We start from the raw sequence: 15,379 nt of genomic DNA, 5'->3' as shown, positions 1-15,379 counted from the left end.
GGTGGCCGTATCAACAACAGGGCGCAGCCGCCGACGTGCAGTCGGCAGTGGATGGTCGTCGACCCCATCAGTCAGCGGTCAGGTATCAGACCCACGGAGAAGACGAGCCCGCATACTGCGTGGTTCGACAGCGTTGGTTGGCCGAACGTTTGCTTTGGAAAGGAACTAGCAGACCCACGGAGGACACGAGCCCGCATACAGCGCGGTTCGATAGGTCACGGTACAGCTTCGGTTGGCCGAACAAATTGTCATCGTCTACGGAGCTTGAATATTTTTTGAACGTATTGGAATCGGTTCCCGTTTAATTGTTATCTTTTTTCCCGGTTCATTGTTATTTTTTGTGCAATATTTCTTTTAATTCTGTAAAGCCGCTGTTATCCGTATTCCGCATTTATTTCAGGCATTATTTTTAAAATTCTAATTGCCCCTAATTGTCAGGCGAAACTAATATTCGGCAATTAATTTAGGTACCTATCACCCGTTGAAACAGCCATTATCGTCCATAATTTCCATCTCATTAATCCATTTCTTTCCTTCTACAGCTAAATTTATACGCCGTAATCTTTCGCGCCTACACCAGTTCACGCCAGTGCGGAAAGCGGACCGTCAGAAAAACAATTTGTTATGGTTACATTAATTTTTTAAATTCCATGTGTAGATTTTTTTAGTGACTCGGTAGTGCTTATCAAATTATACGTGTTGTGCACAGAATTAGTTTTACTTCAGTTTCTTGTCAACTTTGACGTATACCTATCACATTTTTGGTATTTTGGTAACAAATAAATAAAGATGTAAAGAGAATATAAGTATCTTTATGCTTGCATAAACCAAATGGATCGTTAATAACGTTTTTTATCAATGTGGTGAGTTGGTGGTGTCAATGAGAGCAAAGAATCGGTCAAGTGGAAACCATTCTACAAAGCCCAAAGCAACACGGGATAACAATCCAAGGTACCTAGGGGATTATATGAGTGAACGGCAGCGGAAAGAAGGCGGTAAGTTATAATCATAGGTGTCTAGTAATGCTGTTGAACCCTAATAGCTCTATTAACCCCAATGCACGTTGCATTGCTTACTAGTACCGTACTTGTCTTAAGAGGAAAGGGGATGACGTCACATATCTCTTGTGATAATCAAAAAGTAAAACGAAGGGGCATATCTTTAGTCCATAGGTATACAATATACATAATATATTGTATACCTATGGACTAAAGCTATGCCCCTTCCTATACAATATACATAATACAATATATATAGGCAGCTAAATGGGAAAAACACATTTGCACGGAGAAACGGTCGTTCACTATCGTCTTAAACCTGTTCGAAATACCTTTTAGCAATGCTAGTGTTTGAGATATGCTAAAATTTTATCCGTCATAACTATGCGTATGATACTTGCTAAGCGGACCAGGTGTTCAAAATTATCTTGACACGACTTTATTGTTAAGTGAATTAGAGCGAATTAAGACTTGTCTTTAATTGGGTAATTCGCCTAATCGGATTCAGAAGGGTCAAAATAGGGTAAAGAGGATGCATATTTTAGTTAAATTATTTAACATGGTAAGGTAGGTAGGTAGTCTCTAGATGAAAATATCATCGGACTAGAAACTTTCAAGTCAAAGATGAAACGTCAATCTGTACGTATATTTCTCTAGGGGCGAATGAAGTTGGAGTTTATTTGAAAAACTTTTTAACGACTGAAGGAATTCTAACTGTAATTTTATTTTTGCTTTCTATGTTTTCATATAACGGTTTCTTTTATAAAGTTATATAGCAGGTTTATAGGTACTAAGTTCAGTTAAAGATAATGTAAATAGAAGTCACGTAATTAGCCGCTCATGGGTGGAGTAGACCAAAGAGTAGGTTACAAATGTTTACATCTGTAAACTTTCGCAACCGGCTCTAACATGCAGACTCATACACACTTCAGAAGTCCGTTGCTCGTGAGCGTGATGCGCTGACAGAGGCGAAAATCGAATCGAAGCACCGAACTTTTATTTGAAGATACTAAAAACGGCGTCGTCGTCGTGCATAATAATGAAGGCTACTGGGTCCAGGACACATTAGCGATTGTTGATGTGTTAAGTATATGAATCAAAACCTGCGGAGCCTCTGCCATCTAATTGTTTATAAATACCACGACATGAACGTCGTCAAAGTGAAAATACTCATTTTTTATTCTAACAAATTTAATAGCTCTGTTCTGGTTTACTTACTTCTTGCTCAACTATGTATGTATACATGAATTTAAAATGATATCAAATAGAGTGAGTATTAAAAATGTCAACAGTAAATAATGTCATTTTAAATAAACCGTAGAATTCTGCAGACTGCAGTAAAACAGATAATATATACTCGTAGTATTGAAGTAGTATGTAAAGTATCTTGCCAACACAAACAGCAAAGCCTTCCCGGTCCACATGGCAGATCCGCAATTTGCAAGCCGATGCAATGCGCCGGCATCCCTATTCACTAACCAAATCATTTACATACTGTTTGTGAGCTAATATTGTTCCTGTTCCTACGTTTAGGTATTTTAGCATGACAGTAATTCCTATAGCTAATCAAAATAAGTAAGGGCTCACTTGTAAAAGCCAAATATATTTAAGTACTTAATTACATGTTTACAACTTCATTACTTACGTTATTGTGATATACCTAAGTAATTGTTTAAACGATGGAAGCTAGAACGACGCAATCAGAACCAATTTCCCAGACTCAAGGCTGACAGCATCTTATGTTATATTAGTTCTATGTATGGTTATTTTCTTTTTGGTGTTGAGATGACGTATATGAGAATATCGACAATACCCAGGACCGCCATGCAAGGTCGTGTCGACAAGTCAAGACAAGAAACAGCTAGGAGCTGGGAAAGTGGGCACGTTCCCAGACGTCCGGACTATTTTTGATAAGCAATGCGAAGCGATTAGGTTTGGTGACTGCAAAGAGGATATAATAAGATAGAGCGGTACTGTCATAGTAAATTTTGTAACCACTGTAAATTCACTGCCATCTATCGACATACTTTAAAACTAAAAATGAAGATTTATAAAAATACGTTAAAATGTATTTAAATATGGATAAATGATTTTTTTATTTATATTAATTATTTTTATATGGTTTTAACCCATATTCTTTCACTGATATGCGTTAAAATTATAAATAACAAACGAAACCGTCAACGCCCTCTATACGAGAGTAGGCCAAAACTAGTGGCCCCATCTGATCGAGAATCAAATTTTCGTGATTTTTGAGGCACGTTTTTTCCTTAGACTGTATCCATCTATTACGGAGTTATATCTATCTTTGGTGACTGGAACAACCGCTTCTGGTCACGAGTCACAGCGAGGCAATGCTTGTAATTATACCGGCAAGAGAAAACTGATGTGGGACTGGGCGGGTCACGTCTGGATTGGATGCCGCAAGACAAGCGCAGACGTGGCAGGCCCAGACGGCCGGAACAAGCACGTGTGTTATGGAAATCAAGAGGAGAGCCCTTTTGCCCAGTAGTGGGATACTAAAAAAAAGATCCGTCCGTGGGATACTAAAAAAAAAGGATCCGTCGGCGGAAGACACACCCGTGATGTGATCCAAGCCATCGAATCGTACAAGGAGCAGCGACTGAGACTGAGACCATGATCAAAGTTAATGTTAAGGATTTCAGACAAGATGACGTTTGAAGGGTGCAGTCATCTATCAGAGGATATTTGTGTATTTCCATATTGGGCATCGTCGGAGTAAGTGAATTTTGGTGTGAATAGGCAAAACATATAATAATAATATTTAAAGTAAAAATCGACTCCACAAAAAAGAAATGGCATTAAAATTATTTACGACCATATAGCATCTCATAACAATTACCATTAGCCCCAAGACGTAAAATTATCGTGGAAAAATTCCATTATAGTCTTCATCAGCAGTTCCGTTTTACCAAATATCACTGTTTATGCAAATGCTTGGTTATTAGAGGAAAAGAAATAAAAGTGAAATATAATAGTCATTGAGGTGTTCCATACTAGTCTTATTTAGCAGTTCCACTTCAAAAAAAATCACTTTTTTATTGTAGGTAGGGTAGGGTAGGAAACAGTGGCTCAGTCGCCCCAATATCGCCTCTATCATGTTGGAATTAGGTTGAGCGAGCCACTGTACCCGGCAATTTTTTTCCGAGCTACTGTTTCCTACCCTACTACATCTTTAAATAATTTTACCGTGAATTATGCTTGTTTCAAACGATAAAAGAGTGCTTTGTATGTAGTATTAAATTAGTATTTTTCTACTAGTCCATTAAAACTTATTGAGCCTTTTTTGCACAAATGTACCGCATTAACCGATGCCATAACACATATTATGTTTGAAATTGTGTATTTTTTTCTATTTCGTTCCTGAAAGTCACTTGTTGGGTCACGTGGGATACATACTTGATCTATAGTTAATTGTAATTACGCAATATTCTTGTTGCATAAATAATAAATTATATGTTAATATATTTTTCCTTTTTTATTGTGGGACGTACCACATAACCCATTTGGTAAAGCATTGGACCGGCAATCCAAGGATGTGGGTTCGAGTTCCACGATGACCAGAGTTGATCATCGTTGATTTTTTCATTGTGATTGACATCTGTATATACAATTTATAGATAATAAATTATATCTAACAGTTCCTGCATGTTCGACTAACCTGTTTATGGATTTCTGTGGTCCGAGATAAATATATGTTTTTTTTATAAAAGGAAGGACACACTTTTTATTTAAGTATTTATAGAGTCTCCAACTCTCCAATATCAACAAAATAAGACTAAGTACTATACTTAACTTAAAAAAACGCACGTACTTACCTACTAAGTATCGGACGTCAAAAATACCCTTTGTAACTTCTACCCAAACGGCTTCAGTCACGATGTCAATTTACATATGAAACGCGACTTCGCTTTACGCTTAATAAATCAGACTCGCTTAAGAGTTACTGCGACTTAATATATCAAATATCCATAAGATTAACTGAAATTGCGGTAGATAATTTTTTTTTCGAGTAAATATTCATTTTTAATACAATTATTCAAAAACTGGTAGGAGAGAGTAGGGTACAGTGGATCAGTTTGCCAGTGGGCCAGTTTGCAATAATGTTCCTAATATTATTAATTGAAAGAAAGTTATATTTGACCTGCCAATTGTCGATGCAATGCTCCTAAAACAGGTAATACAAGCACCCCAATTAGAAACCAATTGCATAATTACGCGTTACTGAACGACTGCCTGCAACTTACAGACTCAGATGACTCCAATGTAAATAAAGAGTAATAATAATACGGAATAAAGGTCACACAGTCCTCAGCCTCGATGATAGTTTGTTAACAAGACCCGGATCTAAGTCTAAAAACGAACAATGAAGTATTTATCTGATATCATACTTACTGAATTAAGAAGTTTCAGATCTCAATTGACACTCAAGCTTGAACAACAAGAGCAACGATTTATCAACCTAGCTGATAGAATAGAAACAAATATCTCTGATCTCTTTAAAAAATATGATTAAATGAAAACAGAATTAAATAACATAAAGCTAACATTCGATGCAACAAATATGCAAACAGGTAACATTTAAGAACATCAAACTCCTATTCTCAACGAATTGACAAAACTAATAGACAAATTTCAACTCTCGAACAAGAAATGGCGCCATTAAAATATCAAACACAATTATTAAAAGACAAATTAAAATGCTCGAACCTAGACGGATTAAATACCAACAATAACTATATAAGGGATAACTTAAATCCAAATTTTACAGGACCAACTCGAGCTGAATACACAAGGAGGCTGGTGCTCTACGGTTTAAATGAATATGACCGTGAATCTGAAACCGTACTTATAAATCAGATACTACATGTATTTTATGGCATATATAACATAGATCTAACAGGACAAATCGAAGAGATCTGGCGAATGGGCCGTAGAGGCTCTAGACGCCCTATTGCAATAGAACTCCTAAGCAAAAGGATGACGAAATATATAATGGAAAATGCGTCATACTTTAAAAACACAGGACTCTTTGTCTCAAGAGTTCCTTGATCGTGATATCCTTCAAAACAGACAACTACTAAGAGAAAAACTACGAGAAGCTCGTCAAGCTGGACAAAGCGCAGTGATACGCAATAATAAACCGTTGAGGGGTTGCGGAGCGTAGGACAGGCAGAGCCGGGGTATTTAGGGGTATAAATGATAACGACCAGTGTGGCTAAGTAAATGAACCTCTTTATTTGTAATGCGACCTATTTTATACAAGTAATAGTCGCTGATACAAGCAATATGCGTTTATGTCGCAGTAAACCAAACTGTTACTGCTAAACACGGAAAGTGGCTAATTGTCACATTACAGTGGGAATTTAGTGTTCAGAAGTGCGTCATAGTACTCGTACCAACGCTGTATAATATCCCGATCGCTTTACAGTATCTGTCCACTCGAGCCCTTTAGCAGTTTCGTTTTTGTGATGTCTTTAGTTGCCTGATTAAGTCTCCTTCCAAGTTTATATATGTTTTTCTGGCCTTCTTTACTCTCCAAGCTCTCATAAATACCTTTCAGGGCTTAAGACTTTCTTGAGCGACTACTTTCCTGGCTGCTTTCTAGAGATTTTTATATTCTTCCCTATCTTCATTGGTTTTAGTGACGTGCCATTTCTTAAAAGCTATTTTCTTCTCTTGTAGAGCAGTTTGCACTGGCTGGGTCCACCACCACGTTTCTTTAGGTATTCTCTTCCCCCCTGATGTTCTTCCCAGTACTTTCAGTTTCAGTTTCAGTTCTTTGTTAGCCGCTCTGAGAATATTACTCTGTAGGTGCTCCCATATCATTGGATACACCACGTTGTCTTAATGCTTGAAGCAGAGGGAACGCAGTGCCTAACAATTATTATCTTCATAGAGTAACTTATACTAGAGCGGTACTGTCATAGTAAATTTTGTAACCACAGTAAATTCACTGCCATCTGTCGACACACTTTAAAACTAAAAATAAATGTTTATAAAAATACGATAAAATGTATTTAAATATGGATAAATGATTTTTTTTATTTGCATTTATTATTTTTATGATTTTGACCCATGTTCTTTCACTGATATGCGTTAAAATTGTTAAATAACAAACGAAACCGTCAACGCCATCTATACGACAGGAGGCCAAAGCTAGTAGCGCCCTCTGAACGAGAATCAAATTTTCTTTATTTTCGAGGCACGTTTTTTCCTTAGACTGTATCCATCTATTACGGAGTTATATCTATCTTTGTTATCTTAAAACAATACTTTTCATTTATCACTGATATTTTTAAATTATACGGACGTAAAACACTTTTTTAACCGACTTCAAGATTTCAAAAGGAGGAGGTTATCAATTCGGTTGTATGTTTTATTTGTTTTTTTTTTTTTTTTTTTTTTAATGTTTGTTACTGCATAACTCCGTCATTTCTGGACCGATTATGAAAATTATTTTTTTGATTGTAAGTATATACATACAGATTGGTCCCGTTTTTGTCAAAACGCAGTTCTGATGATGGGATCCATGAGGAATCGAGGGAACTCCTCAAATGTTAAAGGCTTACATATAGTGATTTTAGTATTTTCATCAACAAATCAAGCACTTACATTTAAAAAAGTGACATTTGATGAAGTGGAACTGCTGATGATGATCAGAACGGAACTCTTCAATGACGCATAGTTCACGTTTGGCGATTTGTCCTCTTCGTTATGTTTGTTAAGCAAGTTAGGTTTCAAGAAATATTTTTGTCAAGCTCGAGTTCTGATGATGGGATCCATGAGGAATCGAGGGAACTCCTCAAATGTGAAATGCATACATATTGTGATTTTTGTATTTTCATCAACAAATCCAGCATTTACATTTAAAAAAGTGACATTTGATTAAGTGGAACTGCTGATGATGATCAGAATGGAACTCTTCAATGACACATAGTTCACTTTTGGCGATTTGTTCTCTTCCTTATGGACCCAAACCCGGACTCGGACCCGGACCCGGGTCTGGACATGGACCCCAACTCGGATCCGGACCCGGACCGAACTCTGACCCAAACTTGGACCCGGACAGCCGGACACGGACCCGGACTCGGATTCGGACCCAGACCCGGACCCGGAAATGCTACTAGAAAAGTGGGTTAGGTTAGGTTAGAACTGTGACCCTTACAGAAACGAAATGCTATCAGAAAAGTAGATTAGGTTAGAACTGCGACCCTTACAAAAACGAAATGCTACTAGAAAAGTGGGTGGTTTTACCTCCTTTTCTACATTATTAGGCAATATTATAATAATTAGGCAATTAGGCAAAATTTGTCAAAAAATGGTAATCCAATTGTGGTTGTGGTATACTAATGTATAATTAGGCAAAATATGCTGTCTATTTCATTTCATTGTCTGGAATCTCTAAGAGTGCACCATCAACAATAAGTAAACTTTCAGCGGCATCCCCCATTGAAGTCGGTTTTTTTTTTCTTAAAAATTATTAATTTACATAAGTTAATTGGAGTGGCGCTGTTAACGTCCTCGACTTCACAAAATATCTAATTTGCGATTCTGAAAGTAGTAGTACTTATCTAACAAGGTCACGCCGGTGGCGCCGCATCGGCGGCGGCGGCGTGGAAATTTCGTCGGCGGGGGCGGCGCGCCGGCGCGGCCCTCATATCTTTTGCATACGTGTCATGATATTAGTACGTATATTCTACCAATACCAGTTTTGTATTTTACTAATAAACTAAGAGCTAACTGCTAATATCTGAATGGTCCACGGAAAGAACATGTCTAGTCACACTAGTGACATTTTGACTTATCGCGTTTTTAAAGTTTGGAACGGTGTCATTAATCAACTTAATTAATACAGGTCATATGAAACATCATGACCCCATTCAAATGACTGGAAAATAGTTTATTTTCTCCGATTCATAATAAATATTTGATGATTAAAAACCACAACACACAAAAAATAGCTATAGTAATTTTACTCGAGGCACACTCTAAACTGATTTCCACGTCGGGAGCAACATCACACGCATGATTAGCCTTCCACAACAAAGGGAGTCGGGATATTGAGTTGCAGTCGGGGCACGTTTGCATACGTGTCATGATATTAGTACGTATATTCTACCAATACCAGTTTTGTAGTCTACTAATAAACTAAAAGCTAACTGCTAATATCTGAAGGGTCCACGGAAAGAACATGTCTAGTCACACTAGTGACATTTTGACTTATCGCGTTTTTAAAGTTTGGAACGATGTAATTAATCAACTTAATTAATACAGGTCATATGAAACATCATGACCCCATTCAAATGACTGGAAAATAGTTTATTTTCTCCGATTCATAATAAATATTTGATGATTAATAACCAGTCGGTGATTTAATTTAAAACCCTTTTATTACCTTTTTTATATTACTAAAACGTGATATATTTAATTGAACTGTCTACTTTCCCATAACGTTTTGTATGATGTAAAATGTATTTTTACGAATTACAAAGTCAATCGTTGCCGTGACTTTTTATTTTAAATAACATCTGATCTTTAGGAATTGAGCATTTTAAAAAATTTAACATCGTATTTCATTTCATAATAAAGCGTAACATAACTGTAACTAATCTTTTAAGGTCTTATAAATGCTCTAAAACATATTAAAGTGAGCTGGGTTATTATTAAATATATAAGTATTTACTATATACAATGTAAATTATAACACAAACAATGATATATGTAATAAAAGTTTACAAAATAAGTCGGGGAAAGTGTCATGCACTGACGAAGAAATCTTTGAACGCGTTTTACCACAATTCTCGTTTTTCGTCTTGTTCCCGTTTATCACTAAGCGAGCGATATATCGGTATATATAATATTCATATAAATACATACAATATACATACATAAAAATACATAAGATATGATGAAACTTGCAAAACAGAAACACTAAGAATTCATCGTTCTGCCGGCAAAGTACTCACGTAAGGGTTTTTTTAATGCAAATCTATTCGGACACTGTCTAATTTTAACAGGGAGACTATTCCAAAGGCGAGCTGCCTGAATAGAGAAAGAATAGAACATGAAACCTGTTCGGTGAGATGGTATGGACAAAGAAAAGTGGCCAGTAGAGCGAAGTTGACGGACACGAGAAACACCATAGTAGTTGAAGAAAGATTTGAGATATTCGGGAGATTGAGGATCATTAATGACAGAAAAGAGGGTGCAGAGCATGCGAATATTTCGACGAACACGTATAGGAAACCAGCCATGTTTAGAGCGGAAAGAGGAGACATGATCGTATTTACGAAGACAGAAAATGAAACGAATGCAGTTATTTAGTAAACGATCTAACTTGTTCAAGAGCTCTTCATTTAAGTCTGGATAACACACATCACCGTAGTCAATTATGGGTAGGATTAATGTCTGTGCTAATATTTTTTTATGTTTTAACGGGTAAAAAGTGTTTAAGTCTGTTAAGGGCATGTAGAGATCCAGTGACTTTCGTCATACGGCTAAAAACAAGCTAAAGAGAGGAAAATTATGATTTTTGTGGACTTGACCTAACTTTTGATGTGTCTTGATCACAACATAACTTGTGATCAATATGAGTTCTAGATACGCTATTAAAAATACCTAATCAACTACAAATGGGCTTTAATTCGTTTACATATACTTAGGAAGTACTTAGGTTTCTTTTGTTCATCATGTACTTAGTATCTACAATGGCCCCCTTTTTCCGCCTAATGTGTACGACGGGCAATGATGTAACCCTACATTATGCATCATAAGCATGACCCGGTGCTTGTAGTCGGATAGTTGTTATTCATTTAAACGGTTAAAGATACAACCAAACTGCCAATTACACAAAAAAAAAAACAAGAGGTGAACTAGTTATGAGGAAACAACACAAGCCTCATTGAGATTACTGTGAGGCTAGGTTATTAAGTAATTATGTTAATTATCACAGCATAGAAAGAATAGACATAAAAGTTATATTCAGCCACCAGAATACATCAAACCACATATTCAGAGCTGTGATACCATTCAAAGTAATGAAGTTACGAGCAGGGCCCGCAATTGTGAAGTTTTAACAAAGGGGGGACAAAACGAACTTGCTCAGGAAACTAAAGCGTGAATCCTACCGAAAGTTTCACATTATCATAACGTTAGAAACGGCCTGTTGGTTGGTAGGGGATGATTTAGGTACTTAAATATGTTGTTATGCTATTTTGCTGTTTATTTGGGTTGACTTTAATTTCATACTCAATTGAAAACATTAAAATATAACAAATCAAGTTTTATTTTATTTTAAATAGTGTCGTAAATGATTTTTGTCTAAGTTACACTGATAATATCCGTTTGCCAAATCTAAATGTGTAAAATATACGCAACCTGATAATCTATGATTTCTGTAATATTTGGTAGTGGAAATTTATCGTCTTGAATGCAATTATTTAATTTTCGGTAATCAATAACAATACGCCATTTTTTCTCACCACTTTTATCCATTTTCTTAGGAACTAATAGAAGTGGGCTAGACGATTCACTTGAGCATTTTTCTATGATACCTTCTCTAAGCATATTTTCTGATTTAATTATATTTTTCTGAGCGTGTGGTAACCTGGCTTCGTATAACTAGGGCTAATATTATCTTTCAAAGTTATTGAGTGATTGTTAATATCTGTTGCTGTTAACTTGTCCCCGGGTAAATAAAATATGTCGGAAAATTTAGCACATAAGTTTTCTATAGAAATCTTCTCTTCTTTGTTTAAATTCATCATGTCGGTCGGAGTGGCGAGCCTTGGGGGAGGCCTATGTCCAGCAGTGGACGTCTATCGGCTGTTTAAATTATATAAGTTTAAATGAGAAAATAAATTTAACGGTCTACATTTTTTGAGTCACAATTTTCAAAACAACATCTATCGTAATCACTCGCTCTATGTATGGCTATCCGTAATTTATCTAATTCTACCTTTTTTCAGTTGTATTCATAATTTTTAACTGTATTTTTCCATTAAAATGTCGTACTATCGAATTTGCCAAAAATATACCCTCTTGTAATTCTGTCGAACACACAACGACATCCTTTTAAGTCAGTGGTAACAAAATGTAACGATTCAGATCTCGGGGGGAAAACAAAATGAGTCTGAACATCTTGTAAAGGTATACTAACTATCTAATTATTACTGGATACTAAATTTAACTGCATATTCCGTAAATCTATGGTAGACTGGTATTTTTTAAGAAAATCATATCCAATTATTCCATCCCATTTGATAGGTAAATCTTGAAAAATATAAAATTTATGACGAAATATGTTTTCACGTTCCGTTAAATTAATGTAACCATTACCGATTGCTTGTTTTGTTCCGTTAATAATTAAGTCGTCTTTATAAATTGGAATATCTAATTTCAAAGCGGTCGTTAACTTCAAAGCACATATTGACGCTCCAGTGTCACATAACCATAATGGACTTTTGTTTTACACATTAAAATAAATTGTGCATGTTTTGTCACAAGCAAATATATATTCGTTATTCACGAAAAAACTGATTAGGTATAATATTTTTATCAACTTCGTTCACAAAAATACGTTCGCTGCGATATCCATTGTTTCCACGAAAAGTATTTGACACCTCGGTTCCCTTGAATGTTCCCACCTCGGTGATACGTTCGAGCAATGAAACACCGATTTGGACTGACATTGCGTTTATTGAGCAAATATGTCGGTACTTGTAGCTTTACCGAGCTACCTACATATCTACCATACATAACATTGTCCTCCTCTTAATTAACCAAAACATTTCTTAAACTATCACAATAATGATTCATCATAGATGAGACATAAATAAAAAGATAGTTATTACAATTTGAACCTTTTCGTCTAGGTAATAAGGTCGATGTTCACCAAGGTCGAATTGGTGCCATGATTATGAAATAAAGGACATATTTATTACGTCCCAGGTCTAATATGCATCCATGTAACTATTAGCGATTAAGTCAGACAAACATAAAAAGGTAGGTACTAACTTTAATACAATATGCATGGTACATGGACAATATAATCTTTATTAGTATACGCATAAGGCGTACTGGCAAAGGGACGAATAATTCCTACTGATTACATTTGTTTTAATCTTTCTAAACAACGGACAGCAGCTTCCCGGCGCAAACGTTCATGTTTTGTCGGAGTCCCCGAGGGCGTGCCATACTCTTCCTCGCCTCCACCTTCCCCGTCATTTTGATCCGTATCGTCAGCGGGCAACCCCGTGACTTCCGGGATGTCTACCTGGACTTTGTCCGCAGGCTGATCGGATACGGGTGATATATTAATAGGTGCCTTAGTGTCAATCTCACTGAGCGTAAATCTCGACTTTCCGAAATGCAGTTGATCTACGTGTCGTTTATGTGTGCGGCCGTCACTCGTTCGCACTACATAAGATACGGGTCCTTCTCGCGCGAGCACCTGGCCCTCGGCCCACTTGTGCGCTCCGCGCGCGTAGTCTCGCACCAGCACCTCGGCCCCCGGCTCGGCCTGACGTAGCGCGTGGCCCTCGCTGCGCCGCTCGCTGGCCCGCTGCGCGGTGCGCACCACGTCCGCGGTGTCAGGCCGCAGTAGGCGACCGCGCAGCCGCCGCCCTAGAAGCGCCACTGCCGGTTCTTTCTTAGTAGTGCTGTGTTCAGTATTTCTGTACATGAACAGAAACCTACTGAGAGCCGTGACGTCCTTCTCATTCTCGATAACGGCTTTTTTTAACACTCGCTTAATGGTACGCACCGCATTCTCGGCCGCGCCATTGCTGGCCAGATGATAAGGAGCTACTAAGGTGTGTCGAATTCCGTTACGTCTGAGATAAGAGCCGAATTCGGCCGACGAAAACGGAGGCCCGTTGTCGGTGACTACTTGTTTCGGCAGGCCGAAGCGTGCGAATAGTGTTCGCAAACAATTAATTACAACAGAGGCAGATCCCGTTTTAATTTTTTCAACCTCTATCCACTTAGAGTGAGCGTCGATTATAACTAAATAGTACACATTATTAAATGGCCCTAGAAAATCTAAGTTTAATCTCGCCCAGGGTTCCACTGGCCACGGCCACGAGTGCAGCGGCGCGGGCGCCGGCGCAGGGCGCTGGGCGCGGCACGCGGCGCACTGCTCCGCCACCCGCTCGATGTCCGCGTCCAGTGTGTCCCACCAAACGTAATTCCGCGCGATTTGTTTCATCTTTACTATGCCGGGGTGGCCACCGTGTAATTCATTCAATACCGCAACTCGTAAAGATTTTGGAATAACCACTCGATATCCCCATATTAAACAACCCAACTATAACTAGAAGCCCCTAGAGGGGCTAATGAACTAAGTGTTCAAAACTTAGGATTATTGTAAGGCTTCTATTGCCATTAATTTCAATTAGGTATGCTTTTCTTTTTCTTCTCCTTTTTGTACGCATGTGTGTGTGCGTAAGTGCTAGCATTAGTTTAAAATTGAATACTTTGTAACTACCTGTGAGTTCCTGTAATTGGATTCCTGTTTTAATCTTGTTGTTTATTGTAAGTGTATAGCTGTTGGTTCTCCTTAAACTAAATAAATAAATAAAATATGGATACATCTTTTTGTAGTTGACTGTACCAAAAATGATATTTTTGCCAAAAACTGATTTTTATTTTTGTAAATAACTCTTAAACGACAATAGCAAAAAAAATTGTTGAACGTAAATAATCTACACAAAATTTACCAAAAAAGCGGCCTAGCAACCAGCACTTTTAAATTGTCAAGTTTTACAAATATTACCTTAATTTAAATATCAGAGCAATTTATTGATGCAGTTATTATTGTTCTTAAAAACATTGAATTATTATAGATATGTCAAACTTAATAATTTCACAAAAGGATCGTCAAACTAAATTTTATAAAAAAATACTAGTCTATCAACTTTCTAGAATAAAAATCTAAATGTCAAAAAATACGGATTACGTAATATAGGTATTCATTGAATTATCAATTTCATCATTATTAACATAATAATAAATAATTAATTATTTTCAACCACAATCCCACGGTGTTTCATCATTATTCATTCATGAAGTCTTGTGTGCAATAATAGGCTTTAGAGATAAGTTTTCGTTTTACATATTTTTTAAATTTATTAACAGATAGTTCAGTGATGATATTTGGAAGTTTATTATAAGATCTTAGACAATTACCCGTGAATGATTTTTTAATTTTATGGAGCAGAGTGAAGGGCACTGCGAAAATAAATAATGTACATAATTTTTTTTACAAAAAATATTACGAAAACTTCTCTAGGATCAATATTTAAAGCGAGCCCCACATACCCCCCCCCCCCCTCCCCTAATGGGCTTCCCCAGCCCGG

The 15,379-nt window shown here is 36.9% G+C and overlaps 1 long non-coding RNA gene across 2 annotated transcripts in view; it reads left to right on the top strand.

Moving 5' to 3' along the window:
• Window positions 1–15,379, top strand: part of LOC134754496 (uncharacterized) — a 266,953-nt gene that overhangs the window by 231,659 nt on the left and 19,915 nt on the right. Inside the window, exon 1 of one of the 2 annotated variants that reach the window (XR_010128900.1) lies at window positions 4,743–4,765. The exons of the other annotated variant lie outside the window; for it this stretch is intronic. This is a non-coding gene — a long non-coding RNA (uncharacterized LOC134754496). Of the gene's footprint in view, window positions 1–4,742; window positions 4,766–15,379 lie in introns of those variants that run through there. 2 annotated transcript variants of the gene reach the window in all.

Source organism: Cydia strobilella, chromosome Z, assembly GCF_947568885.1.
Source record: "Cydia strobilella chromosome Z, ilCydStro3.1, whole genome shotgun sequence".
Lineage (NCBI taxonomy): Eukaryota > Metazoa > Arthropoda > Insecta > Lepidoptera > Tortricidae > Cydia > Cydia strobilella.
Note: the sequence above shows the minus strand (reverse complement) of the source record. Positions and strands in the feature narration are given on the sequence as shown.